At 41.8% G+C, this 27,557-nt stretch overlaps 1 non-coding gene across 1 annotated transcript; it reads right to left on the bottom strand.

Moving 5' to 3' along the window:
- Window positions 1–6,902: 6,902 nt before the first annotated feature.
- LOC133058108 (U6 spliceosomal RNA) lies at window positions 6,903–7,008 on the bottom strand. Its single transcript, XR_009693229.1, has one exon. It is a non-coding gene; the product is annotated as a U6 spliceosomal RNA (small nuclear RNA).
- Between the last annotated feature and the right edge of the window lie 20,549 nt (window positions 7,009–27,557).

Below are 27,557 nucleotides of genomic sequence, written 5' to 3'. Positions count from 1 at the left end.
TCCCGACCAAGGGATTGAACCCATGTCTCCTGTGTCTCCTGCATTGGCAGGTGGATTCTTGACCACTATGCCACCTTATTCCTTATATATGGTATATTTTCTTCATATGTTCTATATATGATATATATATTCTATATACCTTTTCTATGATATAGTCTACATGATACATATATTCCATATATGATAGATATATTCTACATATGATGCATATTTTCTATGTAGGATACATGTATTCTACTTACATATTCTATATATGATATATTCTTTAAACATATATATTTTATAGATGATACATATATTCTTATTTTGTTGTTAACTTTTTATTTGGAGATAATGCAGTAAATGTACAGAAAAGTTGCAAGGAAAGTACAGAGATTTTTTTTTTATATATACCCTTTACCCAGCTTCTACTGATGCTAATGTCTTACATAACTATGATTATCAAAACTAAGAAATTAACATTGGTTCAGCCCTTAACTATACTTTCCAATTTCATTTGAATTTCACTATTTTCCCACTATTGTCCTATTTCTGTTCCCAGATCCCATTCAGGATATCACATTGCATTTATTTAAAAAAAATTTTTTTTATTAGAGTATCTTTGCTTTACAATGCTGTGTTAGTTTCTGCGATACAACAAAGTGAGTCAGCTATATGTGTACATATATCCCCTTCCTTTTGAACGCCTTCCTTTCCCTCCCATCCCCCCATCCCTCCACCCGGATCATCACTGAGGACCGAGCTGAGCTCCCTGCGTTGTTTAGCAGCTTCCCCCTAGCTGTCTATCTTACACTTGGCAGTTACATATGTCAGACCTAATTTTCCAATTACACATGTGTCATGTATCTTATGCATATGATATATTCTATACATCATATATATTCTTTATATGTGACAATTTTCTGATACTTAAATATATTAAATATATAAAAATATATTTCATGATACTTAAATATATTAAATGTATGTGTACATATAAAGCTTGACCAGGGTGCAGGATGACCAGATATGTAGTTAAACATTATTTCTAGGTGTGTCAATGGTTAAGATGGATAGAACATCTTAACGGATGTCGCTAGGGGAAAAACCCCCCCTGGGAGACTCTGAACAGCTCACTTGGCTGATGAGTATGGTAGGTCTTACTTAAATTAAATCAAAGCAGCATCTAGTTGGCTCTGGGAATGGACATCTCAGGGCAAACTCAGTCCCCTTCCCCAGGGGATACGAATGTCAACAAACACTGCAGAGGGTGCAGCTGCGTTTTCTGCCTTGGTGGTTTCTCTCTCTCTCTTTTTTAAAATATTTATTTGTTTGTTTGACTGCACTGGTCTTAGCTGCAGCATGTGGAATCTTCTATCTTTGTTGCAGCATGCAGGATCTAACCTGAGCCCAGTGTATTGGAAGTGCAGAGTCTTAGCCGCTGGACCACCAGGGAAATCTTGATTTCTCATTTTTGAGGTGGCAACTCATTTGGTTATACATTCTCCAAATATTCTTATAAAAATCTATAAATCTTTTATTTTATAGAAGTTTTAGCTACTTTATTCTGTCATTAGAAAGATGACTATAAACCAGTTAATCTACTTATCCTAGTAGATGCTTAATACATACTTGTTGAAGCCATACAGAGAAATAAGTATCTTCTTTCTTTATTAAGCAGTATTTTTTTGGTGCTAGGACTTGGTAAAAACTAAAATCATCAACTGTTTTTGATTTATTATTTAATTATTAAAGGCCAAAACTGCAAGGAATTTTAAAGATAACTTTGAACAACTGCCAGTAATATTTGAGGAAGTTCTCTTCCTTGCCACCCAGAACTTTTACAGTAAACCAATCTTTTTCTCTTTTCTTCATAAAGAATCAAAAAGACACTTCAGACATTAGCCATAATTAATCAAGACCAGACTGTCCTGGATAAAAAGTGAAATATTCGCTTACATAAGGACCTGTCACCCATCTAGATGTTTACTTGAAAACCCTCACATGTGTCTTTGTGTCGACTTGAAGTTCATGTACATTTCGTCAACCTTGCCAACTAAAATTGACAGGTGGGGGCTTCCAGGGAGAGGGATTCTCAAGTCTAATCTGGGTTCACAGGCCACGAGTGGTCTGATCCACTATTTTTTAAATATTTTTTTTATTTATATATTTATTTGACTGCATCGGGTCTTAGTTGCAGCACACAGCATCTTCAGTGCCTCAGGCAGATCTTCTGTTGCAATGCATAGACTTTGGTTGTGGCACAGGCGCTCTGGAGTGTGGGCTTACTTGCTCCATGGCATGTGGGATCAAGCCCACATAAGGTGGATTCTTAACCACTGGACCACTTGGGAAGTTCTAGCGTGATCTACTATTGATGTGTGCTGTGGGTAGAGAGGTAAGGAATAGCATCACCCTTCTTAGAAATTTGACCCCACTGGAAAAATGGCTTTAAGCAGTTTCAGATGGTTAGATTGATAGGTTTGTTTTTTACATACAGATATTTAAAGTATAGTTTATGAGGACATTTCTCACTTATCAGCTCAAAATGCACCTTCTTTTAAAGATAGAAGCTCAAATTAGTTCCCAGATGCACAGGCGAGTTTGTATGCTTGTACCACAGTTCTGATTAAGAAGCTTTTATTTTTCTATAACCTTTAGCCACCATCTCATTTCTCTAAGTGTAAACCTTAGTTTTCCTGTAAGACTTTGCACAGTCATTCAATAACTCACAGATAATAGGTCCAAAGAATTGACTTTTCTCTGTTAAAGGCAAAGAAGAAGGAAGATGAGTAGACAGCAGAAATGAACTTGCAACACTTGGAACAGGGTGTATGAGTTTGTCCTTAACATATAAATCCTAAGATTTGCACCACCCCCCATTTTTTAGAATCTCAATCAATGTTGTTTTAGTTCATTTGCCGGTGTTGAAATGAATGTGGAGAGATGTGGTCATCATTTAAAAAGAAATGAGAGGCCATCCCATACCAGGGTGTAATGTAAATTGACATGGGACAGGATGGGATAGAAAATAAGGAGATGCTTCACATAAATAAAGGTGGACTTCTCTGATGACTCAGCAGTATAGAATTTGCCTGCAATGCAGGAGAGGCAGGTTCAATCCCTGGGTTTGGAAGATCCCCTGGAGAAGAAAATGGCAACCCACTCCAGTATTCTTGCCTGGGAAATCCCATGGACAGGGGAACCTGGGTGGGTTAGAGTCTCTGGGGTCGCAAAGAGTCGGACACAACTGAGCACCACCAGCACAGTAGGAAAAGTATCATTTTTTGAAATTGTTTCAGTTGTGATGTTTGTGTTTCAGTTGTGATTCACCGGGATGCACAAATCTGTATATTGCAAGCAATGTCAAATCTATTTCTTACTCTGGGTTGCAGTCAAAATCTATAAAAGAAAACCGCTGTGAATGGCATATATTATATGGAAAGGATTCCTCACCCTTGCCCCCACCCCAGCCCTCCCCAGCTGTGCTCAGAGAACATCCCGTCAGCAACATCCCATCTGAGTGGGAAGGACAGTGACGGGGACTGTGTGTGGTCACCCGCCTCATGCTGTAATCTTGTGGGCATTAGACAAATACTATTTTGATTTTGATTACCCCAGAGATCCTCTCTTAGAGACTGAAATTAAAGGAAGGCTCTGTCCACCCACCCTCAGAGGCAGGTGGAAGCAGAGAGGAACACAGCATCTTTTAGAGAGTCACATGGGAAACTTCCCAAGAGCAATCAGACCCACAAAGTCTCACGCTGCATTTCTCTATTTTGCTGAGCCAGATGGAAGATAGCTTCCCATACCATTCGCTCTTAAGACATGGAGCCTAGAAACCACTTCACTGTACTTCAGTTTTTGTGTATGCTGCAGGTGTGAAAGTTATCCACCTTTTACACACCTTAAGAATATCTTTTCTTTTCTTCCTTTCCCTTCCCTTCTCTTCCCTTTCCTTGAGGATGTCCATCTTTTCAAGACACATCTCCTGCTCTTGCCTTGCACCTAACCTACAGTGCAAGCATTGTGTTCATGCTTGTCACCTACAACTTGGCACTTACCATGGGTACTTGCCATCTGCCTCTACAACGATTAAATCACGTGCTTCCGCAGCTGCTGAGTTCAGCATAGAGAGCAGAAATGAGGCACTTGGTGCTCAGGGGAAAACTGGCAGGACAGGTCTTCAGATAGTTAGATATTCTCAGTCAATTTTATGAGTCCAATTCTTGTATCTCCTCATTAAGCACTAAAATCCTTCACGGTGATGATTGTTCCTTGTGACTAGCAAAATTCACCAGACTAATAGAAATCTTTTGGAAAAATATGTGCTTGACTGCATGTATTCCCCCTTCACCAAAATTATATATGTACTAAGCTTTACCCCCTGACTCTTTAGAGCAGCTTCTCTGAGCTCTCCGAGGCGCTGTCTCCCAGGCTGCAGTTCTCACTTTGCCCCAAACAGAACTTAACTTGCAACTCTCACATTGTGTTTTTTTTTTTAAAGTCAATATGCATCAAATGCTTATTACAGATAATTTTGCATGTGTGTGGCTGAAAGTCTCCATTTTGAGTGGAGGTGTTCTCACCTATAGATAATAGTCTTTACCTTGTCCATGAAGAAAGGCAAATGCACTCACTTGTTTACTTACTTAAGTGTAATTTAAAACCAACTCTTGAGCATAATGGGATGTTACAGCCAATATTTATTTTTTTCCTTTCATTAGATAAATAGTATTAAATTGGGATCCTTGAGAAAATTGTACCAACGGTATCATATTTGAATGTATTCCGAGCTTGAGACTCACTCAGGCAAATTTTTATCATATGCAAATCACCATCATTATGCAAATAAGAACATCCTCGTTGCCATGCAAGTGTAAAATGAATGTTTGTTTTTATAACGACGAATTATCTTTCCCAGTTGCAGTCTGCTGTGTGCAGTTCAGAAATCTGCGTGGGGGGCTCCTGTTTGTTTTCCAGAGATTTTTATTGGTGTCAACGTGAATCTATTGCCAACTCCGGCAACGTGGATTCTCTCTTTATTCCCAGGTCTAGAATCCTATTTCTTTGTTGAAGCATTACTGGGTTTTGTGGTTTTTTGTACTTTATAGTTTATATATAGTAGCAAGTCTACAGCTAACTTGAAAAGCTGTAAGCCTTTTGTGGTTCAACTGGTAAGTTCCCTGCTTACTTTCAAAGTTCTCCAGGCCCTTTCTGAGTCATCTTAGAATCCCTCCAGGGAAGAAAATGACCCAGAAGAGTGGATTACTTTATTGTACTGCTGTATGATATAGGCTAGCTGGATAATATTAATAACAATAAATCATTAACAATTAATGCTCCCTAGTGAACACTATGTGCTAAGTATTTAATTCATAGTTTTTCATTTAATCCTCATGCAGCCCTTTAAGGAAGATTCTGTTATCATCTCTATTTCATATAAGAGGAAAATGAGCTCAGAGAGGTCAAATAACTTGTTCTGGGTCACATAGCCAGTAAGTGGTAGAGTCAGGACTCAGACCCAGGTTCCTGCTCCCACCAAGCTTAAGGTCCTGGCATTCACCATGACTCTCTGAAGGGTGACTTGAACTTCAGAAGTTGAAGCCATGGGTGCTAAATAAAGCAGGAAGCTTGTCCAGAAGGCTGCAGTTAAAAGGAGAAACTTTGGTTCCCCTGAGGTCAAAAGGAGAGTCTCCAGCGATAGGGGAGTGAACTGAGGTGATGGGTGAGGATGGGGATGGAAGAGGACCAGCCAGTGGACCAGTGTCTCTGAAGTGGGGCAGCATGAAGGCTTGCAACCAAGCAGGACCCTATGAGGCTCTTGGACACAAAGCTTTTCTGTGTCCCTCATTTCTTGATTATTCTTCATTCTGCCTCCATGACCTTCCCTGAATTCCAAGGGGCAGGTTCAGACAGTTGCTAATCAGGGAAAAGAGGGATGTGGAGACAAAAGAGGAGCAGTCAGGAGAAACAGTAGTGAAGCCTTGGGGCAGGGTCCTGGTTCCCCCTCAAGGGATACTCAGAACAATATCTTTGAACTGTTTTGCAGATACTGAAACCCACCCCAGGTGGGAGAAGTTAACTGTCTTCTGTTCACAAGCAGGTAGATGCCAGACTTGTTAGAACCAGAAAGTTGATGAGGCTGATTTCAGATTATATCACCACCAACCAATCAGAAGAATATTCATGAGCTGACCACACCTTCTTTGAACCATTACTATAGAATTCCTCATTACCCCTCCAGGTTGGGGCATGCAGTCTTGAGGGCATTAGCCCACTGTGGCCTCCTTTGCCTGGCAAAGCAACAAAGCTATTCATCTCCACTTTATCTGAAACTCTGTGTTCAAGTTTAATTCAGCATTGGGGTTGAATTTGGCTTCAGGCTGAGGCCAGAGGACACTTCATTTTATGGTTCCCAGGAAGACATGAGATAATTATGAGTGGTATTAGGACTTCCATTCAGGCTCCCACAGCCTGACATGATTTAGTCCTAACATGCTCTTTCCCCACTTCCTGTCTATCTTAGTGTCTCCGTGGTCTAGATCCCCATCAATTTATTCCAGGCATGAGAGGGAAAAGGCTGTGGATGAGAACCTCATTGTAGAACATTCCTTCTCAGGCCCTGGGATTTTTCCTTTTGCAGATGTCTCATTGCACCTTTAATTCATGGCAGTTCAGCATCTATTCACTTTGGGAACTAACACCCAGATTTCCCCATTGGGAAATAATCCATGTCACATGGGATGCTGTCCAGCAGGTTGCTAACTCAGACAACCTGCTCTTTCCAAGTGCATTGGGGGATGTCTCAAGTTCCTTCCCTGGAATTCAGGTCATGAATACTGTGACCAGAAGACTGAGAGAGACTGGAACCAATGCCTCCAGAAAGACCTTGGGAAGATAATCAAATACCTTACCTTTTTTTTTGTGTGGAAAGCTTCATGAATTTGCCTGTCATCCTTGTGCAAGAGCCATGCTAATCTTCTCTGTATCATTCCAGCTTAGTATATGTGCTGTCAACGTGAGCATGATAACCAAACACTTTTATTTGTTTATTTATCTGATTGTCCCAGGTCTTAGTTGCGGCACACAGGATCTTCGATCTCCATTTGTGGGGTGTGGGATCTTTAGTTGTAGCGTGTGAACTCTTCGTTTGTGGCATGTGAGATCAGGTTCCCTGACCAGGGATCAGACGCAGGCCCCCTGCAGTGAGAGTGCAGAGTCTTAAACCCTGGACCACCAGGGAAGTCCCATCCAAATACTTTCTGCCACCAGGAACTCCTCTGGTGACCTCTGCCAGCTGTGCCCTCCATGTTTCCTGCTGATTCTGAGCATCGCGTAACTCCCAGTATCTGTTCTCAGAGCCTGGCGGCCAGCACAGCCTTGGTCACTGCCGTCGGGAGGAGGTGGGCTAACTGAGCCGGAATCAGAAGAAGACCACCCTAGGAGGGAGTCTTGTCAAGCTTGCAGGTGTTGAGGGGGTCACTGAGGACCATGAGCCAAACTGCCAGCAAGGATAATGATAATGTAATGAGCAAGATTAGTTGTGTCTAGCTCTTTGCAACCCCATGGAATAGTCCATGGAATTCTCCAAGTCAGAATACTGGAGTGGGTAGCTGTTCCCTTCTCCAAATCTTCCCAACCCAGGGATCGAACCCAGGTCTCCCGCATTGCAGGCAGATTGTTTACCAGCTGAGCCACCTGGAAAGCCCTGCAACAGTGCAGGCAAGAGGAAAAGATAAACACTGAAATGTCCCAACTCTCAATGCTTTTTATTTCCCTACAAAACTGCAGGGCGTCTCCTGTGGCTCAGCAGTAAAGAATCTGCCTGCAATGCAGGAGACCAGGGTTCGATCCCTAGGTTGGGAAGATCCCCTGGAGGAGAAAATGGCAACCCACTCCACTATTCTTGCCTGGAGAATCCCGTGGACAGAGGAGCTTGGGAGCCTGCAGTCCATATGGTCGCACAGAGTCGGGAACGACTGAAGGGAGTGAGCATAATGCACAGAACTCAATGGGGTGAGGGTCAGTTAGATGAGCTCAGTGCTAAGAAGACCCCCACAAAAGGATCTTGATTGGAGTCAGGGGATGAGGAGGGGCAGGAGAGGAAGGGCTGGGGGTGGGAAAGTAGAGGTTCAGAGCAGACAAAAGTGCCCCAGCCAAGGGCCTCCTTAAAAGGTCTCCACACGCAGATGCCTGGGCTAGGAAGGCAGATGTCACCTGGGCATGGCCAGCCCGCGGGACCTGATTCCTTGATGGAAATCCTTTCCGAAAACTCAGAGCACTGGCTGTTCACCAAGTCTGGTGTGGGGAGGGCAGCATCCCCTGTGGGCCTGTCTGTCAAAGCCTCACAATGACCTGTGATGGACCTGAAAGATCACACGTAGGGTTTTGCCTGGAGCTGGCCCTGCAGGTCTCAGGCTCTGAAGGTCCAGGTGTGTCCTTTTCCATGCTGCTCTTCAGGAAAAAACAGCAGAGGTACATTCCCACAAAAAGACAGGTCCTTTCAGGCCTTTCTCTTAAATGCTTCTGTTAAGGCAAGTTCATGTGCCTGAAGCACAGTGATGCCAGACAAACTGAAATGATGGAGTTTGGAGCAGTTCAGTTCAGTCACTCAGTCGTGTCTGACTCTTTGCGACCCCATGAACCGCAGCACGCCAGGCCTCCCTGTCCATCACCAACTCCCAGAGTCCACCCAAAACCATGTCCATTGAGTCGGTGATGCCATCCAACCATCTCCTCTTCTGTCATCCCCTTCTCCTCCTGCCCTCAATCTTTCCCAGCATCAGAGTCTTTTCCAATGAGTCAGTTCTTCTCCAGCCAAAGTATTGGAGTTTCAGCTTCAACATCAGTCCTTCCAATGAACACCCACCTTTAGGATGGACTGGTTGGATCTCCTTGCAGCCCAAGGGATTCTCAAGAGTCTTCTCCAATGTTTGGAGCAGAGAAAGTCTTATTACAGGGCCATGCAAGGAGCCGGGTGGCCCAGGCCCTAAAAAGCCTCAAGTTCCCTGAAGCAAAGCATTAAAGGCAAGGTGTGGGGAAGCGGGGTGGTCATAGGGTCTGTGATGGGCTTGTGCATGATTCTCTGATTGGCTGATGGTAGGGTAACAGTGCATGTCACAGGGGTTAACATTATTGGTCCTTAGGCTCCAGGGCGCCTGGGGCTCTGTGCTTATGGTCATCAGGTGGTCAACATCCTCCATGCGGTGGGGGATTTTCACATTTGCAAAACAATTCAGAAAATGTCATCAGAAACTATTATTTAATTAATTCTGAGAGGAGGTAAAGTGGAGGATATGGCGGAAGCCTCGCCCCCACCCCACCCCTGCCTCAAAGGCCCCATGGGGTCCTGCTCGGTTGCATTTTCTTCCTGCCTCTTGAGTCTTCTAGTGTAAAGTACACAGAGGTGGTTTGGGTGGGTGGGTGTGCTACCAGCATTGGGATCCACACGGGTATAAATAATGTCCTACAGGCAGCTTCAAAGAGCTGTTAACAAGTCAGAGAAGGTAGATTTCAGCGGACAGAGGGCTGTTAAGCAAGATCTCAGACACCTGAGCATGCAGCCACCCCCACCATCTCCCGTCTTTGTCACAGAGCTCAAGATTTGGATTTGGGAAAGAGAAGATCTGATACATTTAGCCTAGGTCACAGGCCTACAGAGGCCACATGCAACCAGGGCCTGGGGGTGGGGTTTGGTTCTCCCAAGGAGAACAGATGCAGCTCCCAGAGCAGGTGGAGCAATGCCAGATGGACACACAACAGCTGGCCACTCAGGTCCTTCTCATGCTGGTCCCACGTGGTCTGAACAGAAGGTTCCAAATTTTTGAATCTGAATCTCTTCATGTCTCTTGCAATCTCCTTTGGGGAGAAGATGGTTAAAATATGTTCACATTTTGATGTTGAAGGCAATATTATGCAACTACAGGATTTTCATCATGAGTCTCATTCTCATTTATACAGAAAGAGCACTGATCTTACCAGCAACAGTGCAAAACCACTGGGATGGGCTGAACTGTGCATTCCTCCCCAGATTCATCTGTTGTGGTCCTAACCCTCAGTATCTGAGAATGTGACTGTATTTGGAGATAGAGGGTCTTTATAAAGGTAATTAAGGGAAATGAGGCCTTCCCAGGTGGTGCTAGTGGTAAAGAACATGCCTGCCAATATAGGAGACATAAGAGACAAGGATTCGGTCCCTGGGTCAGGAAGATCCCCTGGAGGAGGGCATGACAACCCACTCTGCTATTCTTGCCTGGAGACTCCCATGGACAGAGGAGCCTGGCGGGCTACAGTCCATATGGTCACAAAGAGTCGGACACAACTGAAGCATCTTAGCACACACACATTCAAGGTAAAATGAGGTCATATGAGTAGTCCAATCTGATATAGCTGATGTCCTATAAGAGGAAGAAATTGGTTTTTTGTTGTTGTTGTTGGAGTATAGCTGCTTTACGCTGTTGCATTAGTTTCTGCTGTAGAGTGAGGCGAATCAGCCACACGTATACACACCTCTCCTCTTCCTTGGATTTCCTTCCCATTTAGGTCACCCAGGGCACTGAGTAGGGAAGAGGAGAAAGTTTGGACGCAGACACACAGATGGAACACCATCAGAACACATGGAGAAGACAGCCGCCTGAGGAGAGTGGTCTCAAATCAATTCTGTTGACACCTGGATCTCGGACTTAGAACCTCTGGAAATGTGAGAAAATTAATTTCTTGTGTTACTTTGTTATGGCAGCCCTGACAAACGAATACAGCCTCTGTAATTCCTGTCTGAGACTGGAGAGTGTGTCCTATTATAGAAGTTTGGGTAGCTTTCACATGTATTAAAGGTTATTTTCCTTTGTTTTTCAGAAGTTCTCTCTTTTTTAACTCCAGCAAGCAGGCAGACTGCTTGCTTTTTGAACCTGTCTATAAGATTAATTGTCCAGAAAATTTTGTGAATTAATTGCTTACATCATTAAAAGGTCAGTAGGAAACAGGTGATGCTTTTTTTAAAAGGTGGTTTGCTGTGCAGGTTTTATTGGCTGCTCTGTTGTTTCACTGAGCTCGGAGTTGCAGAAGTGCAAACCGACAGTGACACCGACAAGCTACCATTCTGTAAGAGCCAGAATTAATGATACCTATTATAAATTAATTTATATGTATGAGTAATATATATAATCATATACATCAATCCTATTATTATCTAGTATAGCATATTACAATTATTTATAATATAAATCATTTGCTCCCCAATAATTATATAGTATAGTATATTAATATATACAATAATATATTATAACATAATTAATACATAGAATTAATTTTTGACTTCTTATTTTTTAGAGATTAATAACTTTGCAGAAGCAATGGTGAAATTTTCCACTTTCTTTTTTTTTTTTTTTTTGAAAATTTTCCACTTTCATACTCTTTTGAGGTACAGGAAGTCATTTTGATTTGGCTTCCTGGACCCTAAAAATGTCAGTCAACCACAATCCCCAATTTCCCTTCTATCAGTTTTAGCATGAGTGGTCCAGGCAGCCAAGCACAGCATCCTCCACATGAGTTGATTGGCTCAAGCACCTAAGGCTCAAGGTGACCTAAGCAGGTCCAATCAGAATGAAGCTCAGGGCTTTGTAAGATCCACCAGAAAAGAAGACTGCTGATCACACTAACCTGAATTTGGGAGAATGTGGGTTGCAGGGACACTCCTGCAACCGTTGTGCCCCCAGGAGAAGAGAGTATGGCAGACAGTGGTGTTTACATCACAGTATGGCTGAAAGGGGGAGAGAGAAATCAGATTTCTATGTCATCATTGGAACTCAGATTAAGCCATGTGTAAAGCCAGATCTGAGCCTTTCTGGTTACACGGTCTAATAAATCTTTTTCCTTCTGCCAACTTGGGTTGGGTTGTAAAAGTTTCTAAGTGAGACATCAAATGGGCAAAGATTAATGGATGGCTTGAACTATCTGTTTGATACGAAGGAGAAAAGGTGGTTCATTTATTGGTTAAGTGGCCTTTGTGTTAATTATTAAGATAGAACTTTCACCACCTGCCATTTGCAATCTTGCCCTTTGAGTTCACCTAGAGATCTAAGTGTTGGTGGCACTGTGCTTGACGGCAGACATTGATTTGTGCAGAGAGTGAAAAGACTGACTCTTAAGGCAACAATGCATGGTTTGCTTTCACATCAACTAGTAACTGACAATAAGCTTTGTTTGTTGGAATTTTTTAAATCATAGTTTCAATTTCAGCAGTTGCAATTGGTCTGTTTATGTTTTCTATTTCTTTCTGGTTGGCTCTTGGGAGACGGTACCTTTCTAAGAATTTGCTCATCTCTATTAGGTTGTTCATTTTATTGGCATACAGTTGCTTGTAGTAGTCTCTTATGGTCTTTTGTATTTTTGTGGTGTCAGTTGTAACTTCTCCTTTTTCATTTCTAGTTTTATTGATTTGAGCTCTCTCCCTTTTTTTCCTGATGAGTTGGCTAAAGGTTTGTTTTGTTTATCTTTTCAAAGCACCGGCTTTTAATTTCATTGATCTTTTCTATTGTTTTCTTCATCTCTATTTCATTTATTTCTGCTCTGAGTTTTATGATTTATTTCTCTCTACTAACTTTGGGTTTTGTTTGTTCTTCTTTCTCTAGTTGCTTTAGGTATATGGTTAGGTTGTTTATTTGAGATTTTTCTTGTTTCCTGAGGTTAGATTGTATTGCTATAAACTTCCTTCATAGAACTGCTTAACTGCATCCCATAGGTTTTGGATCATCATGTTCTCATTTTCACTTGTCTCCAGGTATTTTTTGTTGTTTAGTAACATATTGCTTAGCCTTTATGTCTTTGTGTTTTTTATAGCTTACTTTTCCTTGTAGCTGATTTCTTTTTTAAAATATTTATTTACTTATTTACTTGCACTAGGTCTTATTTGTGGCATGTGGGATCTAGTTCCCTGACTAAGGATTGAACTCAGGCCCCCTGCATTGGCAATGTAGAGACTTAGCCACTAGACCATCAAGGTAGTCCCTGGTAGTTGATTTCTAATCCCAAGGTATTGTGGTTGGAAGGTCCAAGGGAGAAGATGGTAGCTTCAGGAAAAAAAACATATATATTTATATTGTGCTGTGCTTAGTCGCTCAGTCGTGTCCAATTTTTTGCAACCCTATGGACTGTAGCCCTCCAGGCTCCTCTGTCCATGGAGATTCTCCAGGCAAGAATACTGGAATGGGTTGCCATGCCCTCCTCCAGGGGATCTTCCTGACCCAGGAATCAAACCCAGGTCTCCCACATTGCAGGCGGGTTCTTTACCACCTGAGCCACCAGGGAAGCCCATATATATAAACATATACATTTTTTTCCCCTTGTGATATGCTCTTATATTTCTCCCTAGTATCATCACAATACTAATTAAATTATTACTAGCATCAGAAGGAAAATTAATTGTACTGCTTCTCTCTTCTGCTAGAATAAAACTGCATTAAGACATAGTTTTTGATGTAATCTTGTTTACTACTACTTCCCTGTATGTTGTAGGACTTCAGGAACAATTTAGTGTGACAATAAGAAAACCAGGCTCCAGATATAAGAGGTAACTTGCTCAAGATTGCACTATCAATAGAGCTGGGATGCATTTCCTCTTCATAACCTCTAGAATGTGAGTATGTAAACGGAAAAAGAGGACAGAGCATCACACGAGGCTCCCAGTTGAAAGTGGCCCCAAAGCAACACTAGAAAGTGCCTTGGACCAGCTCTCATAATCCACCATGAAACCGGTGGGTTGTCTTAAAGATCAAAACTGAAGAGACACCAGGATGAGTGGAGAATATGCAGGTGTGAGCTTCAGCAGATGTTTTCTGTCTGAACACCATGAACTGGAAGATGGAGACACCCTTTGAGATCATTGAATAGACGTCCAGTCTAGAGGGCTGCTCGGAAGGTGGTGTTGCCGGGGGAGAGGAAGGTCTCAAGGGAGGAAGAAATAGCATTTTCTGATCACGAGGCTTCAGGAGGTATAAGGGGATACGTGTGAGTGGAAGAGGAATGAGAGATGGTGCCTTGTCAGATTCTGGCTAGAAATAAGAGTCCACACCAGCTACTTGCTGGGACAGCATGATCTGGGGCACTGGCCAGAATCATGGGCAGGGAGGAGGAGCCCAACAGAGGATGGTGAGGAAACCAGAAATCCTAGCGCTTGGAGGACACAGAGGGAAGTGACCGTCCGGAGGCCCGCTGGAGAGAACTGGTCCCGTGGTTTCCTGCCACCTGAGTCCCTGTAGGCCAACGTCATGAAAAACCAGGTGACCGGGGTCCTGGGATAAGTAAACCTCAAGGATCATGCCTCACAGAGGCAGAAGAGGGCAAGGGTGGATCTGGGACTGAGTCTGAAAGCAAACTCAGTGATGCAGGATTGAGGATGGTGAGCGGGGGGCGGGGAGAAACCACATCCCATGCCTGGAAAGGCTTGAGCTCAATTCTCTGCCTGAGAAAAAGAGGCATGGATAGAAGGGATGCAATTAAAGAAAAATTACTTTTGAAAATCCCATTAGTGCCTAAATGTTTTGTTATTAGATAGTAATTAAATAGAAAAGGAAAATGCAGTGTTTATGGTCATACATTATTAAAATATTAACCAGGCCCCCATGGAATCTGAATTTCCTTCTTTTCTGACTTCATTGAGGGCCCTTGAGCCTTTTGGATGCAAATGCTGTTTATTCAACACATTAGGCAAGGCAGTTCAAATTATTTATTAATGGTGCTTATTTAATTTGATATCTTGGGTGTTTTCTGTTTGTGTCTGATGTCATTTGGGAAACAGACCATTGTTTTTCATTTTTTATTCCTATTAAACAGATTTGAGGGTGAATTATTCATGGAATTGTTTAATTTTGAGGGACTTTGATTGTATCGAGGCTGTAGGTCATTTTCTCCTCCTTTATTGAGGCTGCCAGAAGTCAATTAGCCATCCCTAAATGAAACAACAGCAGATATCTTATTAGCAGTTGGCTTCATATTTATTTTTTCTAGATTTCTTTTCATTTGTGGTCATAGTTTCTGTTTAGATAAATGATTGTACAGATGCTTTGAAATCCACGCGTGACCTTTTTTTTTTTTCTCAGTCAAGGAAATTGACTGCAACTGTTTCATGCAAAAAAGTTTCCAATATTGTATGCTGATTGGGAGCAGGGGCCACATTTTTAACTTTTTACGCATGCTGGCTAACCTTTAGGGGTGTAAACCATGTGTAAGATAATATGCTGTGTGGATTACAAATACGATCTGATTAAATTCTCATCATAACATTGTGATCTAGGGCTAAGAAAGCACTCCAAGCTCATAGCTGGCTCTGGCCATTCAGATCCTGTTATTTTAACCATTAATCATCTCCTCTGAACATATCATGTGCTTGTGCTTAGTTACTCATTTGTGTCCGATTCTTTGCAACCCCACAGACTGTAGCCCACCGGGCTCTGCTGTCGTGGGATTCTCCAGGCAAGAGTACTGGAGTGGGTTGCCATTTCTTACTCCAGGGGATCTTCCTAACTCAGGGATTGAAACTTCATCTCCTGCATTGGCAGATGGATTCTTTAACACTTAGACACCTGGGAAGCCCAACAAATCATAAATACCAGGTAATATTTTATTTTGTGAACCAATGAAGAAATGCAGCAGTGGAGAGGTGTCTTGCTACTTCTGAAAAATGGTACAATGTCACCTAGTGATCCTACAGTTCATTTTGTTTTTAACGCTGTGGACATTTACTAGTTAGGACTCAGGGTAGCAAGTGACAGGAGTGCAATCCAAACTGACAAAAGCAAAAATTAAAAGGGAATTTGGTTGAAAAAACCATAACCATAATTTGGTTGATAGGAAATGTTAGCTTCAGATATGGCTGGACTCAGATGCTCAAACAATAGACTGATCTCTTTTTGCTACTAAGATTTCCAGTCTTCTGGGTTACTTTTGTTCCCAGGGAGCATATTCCCTTTTGGTGTTGAGATGGTGAATGGAGCAGCTCAGATCCACCTCCTAATTTTTTTAGTGCCCTTCTGGTGGATGGAGCAAAAGACCTAAGAAGAGGTATGATGGGCTTAGATGAGATAATGTGCTCATCCTTCAGCCAGTCACTGCAGTGGAGGAGTATGATGCTTTGATGGTCCATCCCTGGACCACACACCCATGCCAGGACTAGGGCTGAGCACCCTAGTGAACTAGCACCATCCAGACTGCTTGGCTTGACTGGGGAAGGTGGGTTGTCTTAAAAGAATGAATCCAGATCAGGCAAAACACCTAAGTGTGTTGCTGACTTGTTGAATTTTGAGAAACTTGTTGAGGACGCTTGTCACTTCTGATTATATCTTCTGCTCTCAGTGTTTGAGTTGCTTTTCCAGAGGCTTCTAGCAATCTCCATTGTCTTTGTGTCAAGATCCATGTAGGATGCCTGGGCTGTGGGTGGAGAATTTTCTTACTTCTTTTGGGTGTGGTGTGTTCTGTGTGTGAGTCACTGCTTCTGCTCTTCTTAAGGGGGTTGAATCAAACTAGGATAAAATCCTAGACTTAAGCTATCTTTTTTTTTTTTCTCTTCTCATTTCTTCAACTATCACTTAAAGACTTGAGGAGCCCCTCTGGGGAGAGAAGGAGTTGTTGGTACAGAGCATGCTGACAATTCTTTAATGGAGTTTCCTTAATCTTGGAAGAAAGGGAGGACTGAGAACTGTGTGTATTTTTTTTCTCCCAACTCAGTGTCTGTCTGGGTCTGGGAGAAATTTGTTTCTTGTCCAATGTCTCCTATTTCTTTGACATCCAGCCCCCAAAACTTGCCTTTTTATTTAGATTCACTCCCTGATTACCAGGGAATCACACTCCTGCCTGAATCTGCTGTCTTGTCTTTCAATTTTGCCTAAATAACATTCCTGTCCTACTCAAAGTGACTGGACATTTACGGCTCTCATGGAATCAGTCATTTAACAGTCAGCCAATCAATGGAGAGATATCAAGACACGGCCTCCAACATCAAGGAGTTCACACTCTTGCTATCATGAAAAGCAGACTCTTGTAAGAGGGCCATTAGAACAAACCATTCCAGTGGAGAATTGTAAACAGAAGGGTCCAGAGCAAGGAGAGATCTCGGGAGGCTCAATCTAATGGGCAAATAGCACTTATTCTTCCTTCCTGGATACTTTCTTTTTCTATTTTGGAATTGACATGGAATTTACATAGAAGAAAATTCACCATAATTCGGTGCATTTTAGCATACTTAAAGGATTATACAATTATCACTGCTATGTATTCTAGAATATTTTCATCACCCCAAAAGCAACCCCATACCCATTAGCAGTTACCCCTTAATGCACCCCCCCATGCCCAGCTCCTGGTAATGACTAATGTGCCTTCCGTGACTATAGATTTCTCTACTCTGGCTATTTCATATAAATGGAATCATACTGTATGTAACCTTTTGCATCTGGCTTCTTTCACTTACTATCATGTTTTCAAAGTCTGTCCATATTATTGCCTGCATCAGTGCTTCATTTTTTTTTATGGTTGAAGCATCATTTAAAAATTCTACCATGAATATACGAGGGTCCCTCAACTTGATCTGGTTCCCTTGTCTTTTTCCCTTACTCACAGATTATTTCTTGCAATTTAAAATTTTATGTTTACCTATTGGACTTTACATTTTATTTTTATCCATTATTTAGCTTCTTGTTTCTAAGTTTCTAGAGTCCCATTTATCCAGTTCAAATAAACATATACATAAACCCTCATCTAGACCACAATGGAATATTCTCTTCACACAGCAAGAAAATCTATACAAAATATAGATTTGGTGACAATCTTAATCATTCTAATAATCCTAATATCATCCCTAAAAATAAGCAAGCTAAATTCATCTTTTTATGGTGGGAAGATTTTTGTGGGGGAATTTTGTGTTTTTGGATGGAAGTAACAGAAACCTCCATCAGAGGTTGCGTGATGGCTTCCCTGAAACAAGAAACCAGAAACCAGGCTTCCCTGGTGGCTCAGTGGTAAGGAATCTGCCTGCAATGCAGGAAACTCAAGAGACACAAGTTTGATCCCTGGGTCAGGAAGATCCCCTGGATGTGGGCATGGCAACCTACTTCCAGTATCCTTGCTGGGAAAATCCCATGGACAGGGGAGCCTGGTGGGCCATGGTCCTTGGGGTTACAAAGAGTCAGATATGATTGAAGGGACTGAGCACAGATGACAGAAACCTCATGAAAATTTGAACAAACGTAAAATATGTGCCCAGGAGTTTTCCAGGAGTACAGTTATAAGAGCTCTGTATTGTGCCCACTGCACCGTGCATGTGAGTTCTGTGATGTTCCCTCCTGTGAGGCTTAGGTCCTGCAGCAGATGGAAGACACCTTTCTGCAGGTCCTAAGATGCTCCTGTAGGGAAGCTCTCTGGAGGATTGGGCTTGTGACAGGGACCTACCAATGGTCTAATCAACAGTGGCCATCAGAAAAGGTTTCCTACTGTGGAAGCATAGTTGCCAGGAGCCCATCACACAATGATAGATTAAAGGACCCTTTGGACTTATGTTGATATCACAAAGGATGTTTCTTCGCGAGTGAAAGAAGACAAAGATGAAGAGGAGAAGGAGCAGAGGGGAAGAAGAGGAGAAATAGTGTGAGGGTAAAGGAAACCATGCATGCTTGAGGCTGAGGACTACATGGGGAGCTGTGTCCTCTGAGGATGGAGCAGTGCAGAGGACTTGGTGGGTTCCAGGGGAGCCTGAGACAGTGGGAGTGAGAGTGCAGATGTGGCCCAAATGATTCATGAAACTCCTCAGTCCAGGTTGTAAATGCTCCGGGCTCTCATAAACCCATCTTCCACAAGGCCGTTCTCCATATGGATTAAGAGTTCCCAGGGGGAAGGCCACGTTTCTCTAAAATAAGCATCACCTTGTTCCTAGTTGCCAGGGAGCAAGGAATAAATAAATGCACTTGGAAATATAAATGCATAATAAAGAAAATTAAAATGGCAATAGGACACAGTTTACCTGGCAAGTTACCTCCTTATTTTAATGAAATCCTTTTTACTACACCATTTACCAGCCTTGTGTCCAGTCGATAGAAAACTTAATAATGAAACAAGATCCCACAGTGCTTTCTGAGGACACTGGTAAATTTGGTTGGGGTTGGGGGGAGTGTTCCTTCTTCCTATTCAACTAAGATTAAATATGGCTCTTAAAACCCAGCAATGGAGATTGAGAAGAAAAAGCTTTATTTCTGCCATGGCACATGAAATAGCTTTGATTAAAACTCCATGAAGTACAAAAAGATTCTGTTGTATGTGTTCATGCTGTATAGTAGCCAACAATGCATTACTTGGAACAAAGCAATTCCTTTTCATTAGTAACCTTATACCAGAAAAGCAAAATGGGTTGGTTTTGAATTGGCTGCCAAATATTAAACTCCTAATCATTCATGTGAAGTACCATTTCAGATAAAATACACTCAGCATATGTCTATAATTACATTTTCTCATGATTAAGACAAATTAATGCATAAGGAAAATTGTGACTTATTGCCTCATGATACCTATGATCTCACAAGTGTTATTTTTAGTCTCTTAAGAAGTTAAAACATACTGTATGTATTTCTATTATGTTTATATTTCTATTCAGAGGGGAGACAAAGATTGTTTAATCACTGACAACAGGACAATTGGTTATTGATGTAGAAAAGAATTACAGCCTCACACCTCACACCATAGAGTGAGATGAATTTCAGATAAAAGAAAGAATTAAATCTAAGGAAATGAAATCAAGAAAACAGAGGTGGTTTATTAGTAGTTCTCAGTGTGAAGTTAGCCTTCCCAAGCCCGAGAGCCAAGGAAGAAAGTCCAGTTTATGGTTTCAACTACATAAAATAAAAACAAATTTCTACATGCCCCAATGACCATAAATAAAATTAAAGAGCTAATGAACCACTGGGGGAAAATACTTACTAAGTACAACAAAGCATTAACATCTCATTAAGGACTCATACCAAACACCTTAACAGTCTCACACATTATTGAAGGAAGAGGAAAAAGGAGTGAGTAGGCAAGTGATCAAACAGGACTGAAAATTTGTGAAAAAACTGCTTATTAGTAGTAAAAACAAAAAATAAAAATAAAAACAATCTAAAACATTGCGATACTGCTTTTCAACTATCAAGTGGCAAACCACTTTTGAAATAACACCATTAAACAGCATTTCCCAACTTTGGCACTATTATGTAATATTTTTGGATAATTATTTGTGGGGAAGGGTTATCCTTGTAGCAGAAATTAATTGAGGTACCCCATTGTGTTAGTGCTTTCTCTCCACTCATGCAAACTACAGATTTTCTTTCTTGCTTAATCGCACTCTGAAAATGATTGCGTTCTAGCTAAGGTTGCACTATGTCCCTGATGTTTACTCCTCCAAGATAATACTCCCCAACACTCCTTTCCCCTGGGAGCATTCTTCATTTCAGAAAGAAGATCAAGGAAGGATAACCTTGAGGACCACATGTTCTGGAATCACCTGACACCAGCCTTAATGATCTCAATGCCCCCAGGAGAAGGAGAAGAATGCCAGAACTACATCAGCTCCAATCCTTATCTACAGCTCTGTTTTCCATTCTAAAACTGTAAGGCCTCTTCCAGCTTCCCAGGAAGTGGGGCATAGTCTTGAGAGCGTTAGTCTGTGACCTTCTTTGCCTGCAAAGTAACAAAGCTACTCCTTTCTACCCCTCCAAAGCTCTGTCTCTGCATTTCTATTTGGCACCAGTGAACAGAGGCTGAGTTTGGGGGGCAACATCCTGCATTGAGTCTCTACCCACCAGATGCCCCTTGCACCCTCTCCCTGTGACCCTGAGAAAGGTCTCCAGACAATATCTCATATCCTCTTGGGCCCAAAATTGCCCACTTTGTTAGACTACAAGGAAATTTGCAGTCTTGTGCATTTCTGGCTCAGAGAGATTTTGGGAAGGCAACATGGAAATATTTATCAAAAGACCTGGCAACATACATCCTCTCTTATATTCATAGCATTTATCCCAAGGAAAGTATCTGTGCACTGTCAACTACAAATTGGCTTGCCATTGGCACTTGCCATCCACTTCTACAAGGATTAAATTATGTGCTGCTGCAGTTGCTGATTTTCAAAATCCCCAGAAAGAAGTTCAGGGTGGAAAGCAGAGCTGAGGCTCTTTGTGTCCTGGAAAACCTGGCACAGTGGGTCTTTGGATAGTTAGATATTGTCAGAAACTGATTTTATGAGCCAAATTTTTGTATCTCCTCATGTCTAAAAAGGCACCAAAATCCATCATGGTGATGTCTGCTCCTCATGACTAGCAGAAACCTTCTGCAAAAGAATATGTGCTTCAACAAAGGAAACTATAAGCAAGGCAAAAATACAGCCCTCAGATTGGGAGAAAATAATAGCAAACGAAGCAACAGACAAAGGATTAATCTCAAAAATACACAAGCAACTCCTGAAGCTCAATTCCAGAAAAATAAATGACCCAATCAAAAAATGGGCCAAAGAACTAAACAGACATTTCTCCAAAGAAGACATACAGATGGCTAACAAACACATGAAAAGATGCTCAACATCACTCATTATCAGAGAAATGCAAATCAAAACCACAATGAGGTACCATTACACGCCAGTCAGGATGGCTGCTATCCCAAAGTGTACAAGCAATAAATGCTGGAGAGGGTGTGGAGAAAAGGGAACCCCCTTACACTGTTGGTGGGAATGCAAACTAGTACAGCCACTATGGAGAACAGTGTGGAGATTTCTTAAAAAACTGGAAATAGAACTGCCATATGACCCAGCAATCCCACTTCTGGGCATACACACTGAGGAAACCAGATCTGAAAGAGACATGTGCACCCCAATGTTCATCGCAGCACTGTTTATAATAGCCAGGACATGGAAGCAACCTAGATGCCCATCAGCAGACGAATGGATAAGGAAGCTGTGGTACATATACACCATGGAATATTACTCAGCTATTAAAAAGAATTCATTTGAATCAGTTCTAATGAGATGGATGAAACTGGAGCCCATTATACAGAGTGAAGTAAGCCAGAAAGATAAAGACCAATACAGCATACTAATGCATATATATGGAATTTACAAAGATGGTAATGATAACCCTATATGCAAAACAGAAAAAGAGACACAGATGTACGGAACAGACTTTTGGACTCTGTGGGTGAAGGCGAGGGTGGGATGTTTCAAGAGAACAGCATCAAAACATGTGTATTATCTAGGGTGAAACAGATCACCAGCCCAGGCTGGATGCATGAGACAAGTGCTCAGGGCTGGTGCACTGGGAAGACCCAGAGGAATCAGGTGGAGAGGGAGGTGGGAGGGGGGATCGGGATGGGGAATACATGTAAATCCATGGCTGATTCATGTCAATGTATGAAAAAAACCACTAAAATATTGTAAAGTAATTAGCCTCCAACTAATAAAAATAAATGAAAAAAAAAAAAAAAGAATATGTGGTTGATTGCATGTATTCCTTCTTCACTGAAATCACATATATACTGACCTTACCCCCTGCCTCTTTGGAACAGTTTCCCAGAGCTATCTCCCGGGCTATAGTTCTATCAATGCTCTCTCCTGGGCTGCAGTCCTTATTTTGCCACAAATAAAACTTAACCTGCAACTCTCATGTTTTGCATTTTTTTGAAGTCTGCAGCACTAACATTTGAATGTGTTATAATATTCAAGGCCTGTTTTTAATTGCAAACAATGATAAATCACGTAATCTCCAATAGCAAGGAGTGAGTGGTTTGATACAGAACAGTAACGTCATATCTGGGACCTCTATATAAATAAAACCATGACCAATTGACACAAAGTGTGTAGCTATGAAACAATATTTAGCTTAGGAAGTGGGGAGAGGAGTGGAATATAAATGTGCTCAGAGAAAGACTGCCAATTATCAAACTGTTTGCTGGATGGTAAGTTTTGGTTATATTAGTTATCTACTGTTATAAAATAAGCCACAGATTAACTGACTTAAAGCAAACCTCATTATCTCTTTGTTTCTGTTGGTCAGGAATTCCAGGTGAGTCTGTTCAGCTGGGTGGTCCTAGCTCAGAGTCTCTCACAAGGTTACTACCAAGATCGCAGCTGAGGTTGCATCATCTGAAGGCTTGTCAGTGGCTGGAGGATGCATTTTTAAATGCCTCATTTGCATTGCTATTGGAAGGAGGTATGGATGGAAAATGATACCTCTGTATCAGTAAATGGGCCGTCCAGGTGGCTCAGTGTGTGAAGAATCTGCCTGCAGTGCAGGAGACAAAAGAGATGCAGGTTCGACCCCTGGGTTGGGAAGGTCCCCTGGAGGAGGTCATGGCAACTCACTCGAGTGTTCTTGCCTGGAGAATCCCATGGACAGAGGAGCCTGGCGGGTTACAGTCCATGGGGTCACAGAGAGTCAGATATGACCGAGAGTGCATGCACCCTGATATCAGAAAACAAAGGATGTTGCAACCATTGAACCAATCAGCCACTGCAGCTTCCCCCAACAGTGCACCCTGAGGGGATTCCGGATGGCGACATGAAGGACACTGGCCAAAGATAACTGAGGTGCTTATCAAAGGAATGATTTCAACAAACCCAGACTCTTGCATCTTCTTATACAAAGAAAAGCATTAAAAATCATTCACTTGAGCTATCTGGTTTTCTTTAATGAATAGTAATCTTTTGATGCTCTGATTATCTTTTGTTTTGTTGAAAACCTCCTATATATCCTGGTTTCTCCCTTACTTCTTCAGAGCAGTCCCTCAGAGAGATATGAGAGGCTGCTTCTGGGCTTAAGTCCTCAGTTTTGTCCACCCAATAAAACATCACTCTCAGCTTTTAGGCTGTGTGTGTTTCTCAGTCAGCAGAAGCCTCAATTATCTGCCCCTTGGTCCTTTCCACAGGGCAGTTTGAGGAACTTCATGAGCCTACACGTGACTTCTCTCAAAGCACATGTTCCAGGAAAGGGAAAGCAAGGAGTAAGACAGGATGCCTCCACAGATCTAGTCTCCGAAGTCACACCTCAGTTTCTGCCACACTCCAGGCATTAAAGATGAGTTGCTTTGTTCAGCTTACCCTCCATGGGAGGGGAATTAGGCTTCATCATCTGAGAATTTGGGGGTGATGAGTATAATCCTGGGAAGGTCAGAGAAGGTTTGCTGGGACAGATGGCACATGACCTAAGTTTTCAAGAGTGAGTTCACCAAGGAGGCAAAGGAAAGCGTCTGTCTTTCCAAGAAAATGGGGTTGTACCCACAAAGGCATGGAACTGAAAAAGAGCTCCATCAGAGGCTGCTTTTGCAGAGTTTGAATCTCTGAATATATGAAACAGAGGTGGGAGGCCAGGGTTGACAGGAGACAAGCTTCCTATGAGGACTTAAGACATGATCCTGTAGGGATTGAAAAGTCATTAAAAGTTCAGGCGGGAAAAGAACACAATCAGATTTGTATTTTAATAACATCACTCTTATGACTGCATGGAAGTAAAGGAGGTAAGCAAGGCTTCCCAGGTGGTGCAGTGGTAAAGAATCTGCCTGCCAATGCAGGAGATGCTGGAAATGCAGGTCTGATCCCTGGTTGGGGAAGATCCCCTGGAATAGGAAATGGCAACCACTCCAGTATTCTTGCCTGGAGAATCCCATGGACAGAGGAGCCTGGTGGGCTACAGTCCATGGGGTCACAAAGACTCAGACATGACTGAGCACACATGCACACACATTAAGGAGGTAAGCAAAGAAAATAACTGAGAGATTCCTGCAATATTCTATGTGAGAAACTGATGAGATCTGAACCAGGGTGGTAGCAGTGTGGAAGAAAGGGAAGAGAAAATCCTTATGTATTTAGGGTGAAGTGTCAGTAGAGATTGATGATTAATTCCATGTAGATGGTAAGGAGTAAGGAGTAGGTAAAACTTTGAGAAGATTTTCAAATGCAATGAACAACTAGGGAATTTTTAAGACCATTTTATAGCTACAAGGGGCAGAAAAAAGAAATAGAAGGTATATATTTTGTGACATTATAAAAAATTAAATGTTAATTGCTTATGGAAAGTGTCCAATAGGAACTTGGGAATTCAGTCTGGATCTCAGGTTCAATTTCTTGGATAAATATGGGGCCATCTTTTCATAGTTGCTGGTGGAGGTTGTGATGTCCATAAGATGCCAAGGAGGGTACTTAAAATTGAAGAAAGAATATATTCCCAGAGGATACTTAAGAGGTAGGTATAGAGGGAATTAACCCCACAGATTAACACTAAGAGGGAAATCAGAAAAGGAGGAAAAAATGACAAAACCATGAGCTCATAGCCTCAGGAGGAAGGAAGTGGGTCATGTTAAGTGTTATGGAAAAATAAGACAGATGAGAAATTAAACACATCCTTGAGATTCCTAATTAGTAGGTCACCTGTGACACGATTGGAAATCGTGTCCACAGACTGATGGGGAAAAGATAAATTGCAGTTGGCTGAAGAGTGAAAAATCTATTGAATATTGGCAGACAAAAGAGATTTTCAACAGGGACCCTGGATTCTAGCAGTGAAGGATAAATGGTTATTTGTACTCTACAACCAATTAATGAAAGAGATTTCTACTCTTCAGAAGATTTAGTGTTAGACACACGTGCAGAATAACTACAAAATTAATAATCAAAATTGAACATTTGTTGCAGTGGGAACTGTAGCTTTTAAGGCCAATGGAATGTCAATATTCTGATGCAAATTGCAGGTACTTACATATGTGCTAAGTACAATCAAGAGAGCTAATGTTTATTGAGTAACTCTTATGAGCCAGAAACTTTCCATCTCTTGTTTTATTTCTTCCATCCTTGTAACTCCAGGGTCCTTGTCCCTGAGAACAAATGAGGCATGGACATCGATCCCCCAGTTTCACTTTTGGGGCTCTCCCCTTGTCGCTTCTTCTTTTAGGAGTTGGCACTTGGGTAGAGTTGGAGAAGACGCTATGGTGTTGGCCATCACCCTGTGAAATCCATCTCTAAACAGCTCAAGCAAAATGGTAATTCATTGGTCCATGTTATAAAATGATTTAAAGTGGAGGCACAGATTTGATGTCAAGAAAACTGGAGGCAGGCTCCCAGATTCCCTTGGGATTTTTTTGCTCACTAAACATTGGCTTCATTCTCTTATATCTGCTTCTACCACATGAAGGACCCAGTTACTGGTGGGTCTGAATCTTACAGCCTTACAGCTTTCTTTTTTTTTTTTTTGGATGTGGACCATTTTAAAGTCTTTATCGAATCTGTTACTGTATTGCTTTTTTAAAAATTTTATACTGGAGTATAGCTGATTCACAGTTTGTGATAGTTTCAGGTATATAGTAAAGTGATTTAGTTTTATACGTTCACATATCTATTCTTTTTCAGATTCTTTTCCCACATAGGTCATTACAGAGTATTGAGTAGAATTCCCTGTGCTGTACAGTAGGTCTTTGTTGATTATCTGTTTTACATTATAGCAGTGTGAATATGCCAGTCAAGACCTCCCAATTCATCCCTCCCATATCTTTCCCCCTTGGCGACCACAAGCCCACGTCTTAAGCCTGAGAGTCTGTTTCTGTGCTATAAACAAGTTCATCTGCATCACTTTTGGAGTCCACATGTAAGTGCTATCATATTATATTTTTCTTTTCCTGACTTACCATGTTGCTGCAAATGGCATTATTTCATTCTTTTTTAAAAAATAGGTTTAAGGTATATTTTACATGCAATAAAATTCACTATTTTGGAATGAACAGGTCTGTTTGTTTTGACAAATGTATGTAATAGTGTAACCATCAGCACATCATTAAGTGGGACATTCCTTTCCTTTATTTAATTTTATGTTACAATATTGCTTTTGCTTCTGTTTTGTTTTGGTTTTTTGGCTGCAAGGCATCTGGGATCTTAGCTACCCAACCAGTGACCAGCGATGATCCTGCTCCTCTTGCAGTGGGAGAGGAAATTTTACCACCGGACTGCCAGTGAAGTTCCGGGATCCCACAGCTTTTCAGCCTTTCAGCAAGAAGAAAAAAGAGCTTCTACTTCTAAGATCCAATCTGAAAATTCTCAGGAAAGGACTCTTACCGGCCCTTCTGGGTTACACATCCATTCATTCTATCTATCAGTCACTGTTGCCTCCTGGGTTACGTATCCATTCAATGAGCCAGTCAATGTCGCCTGGAGGAAGAGGGAAGAGCTGGTATGTTGGGTCCAGTATAGACCACAAGCCCAAGTTCATGTCTGGGACAAGCAGTTATAGAAGGATTTTCAGAGAGATTCTGGGAAAACACGCCTATGACTGCAACCAGCTTCCCACCTCTACCATGATGTGCTTGATCAGAAAACCTTCCTGACCAGTCCCACCGCACCTTGCAAGTCAACCCGTGCAAAGCAAATGCTGTGTCTCATCCATCCCATGAACTCAAAAACAAATCTCAGCTTAGAATCAGAGACTCATGTTCACCCCCAACCCCCCATTTACATTTATGGGCCAATACCTTGCCCGTGGCCATATCTGCTCTAAGAGGAACAGAGCTGTGAGCCATCTGTCTGACGGACACAACAA

This window comes from Dama dama, chromosome 5, assembly GCF_033118175.1.
Source record: "Dama dama isolate Ldn47 chromosome 5, ASM3311817v1, whole genome shotgun sequence".
In the NCBI taxonomy this organism is placed as follows: Eukaryota; Metazoa; Chordata; class Mammalia; order Artiodactyla; family Cervidae; genus Dama; species Dama dama.
The sequence above is the reverse complement of the archived record's forward strand: the minus strand, read 5'-3'. Positions and strand labels throughout refer to the sequence as shown.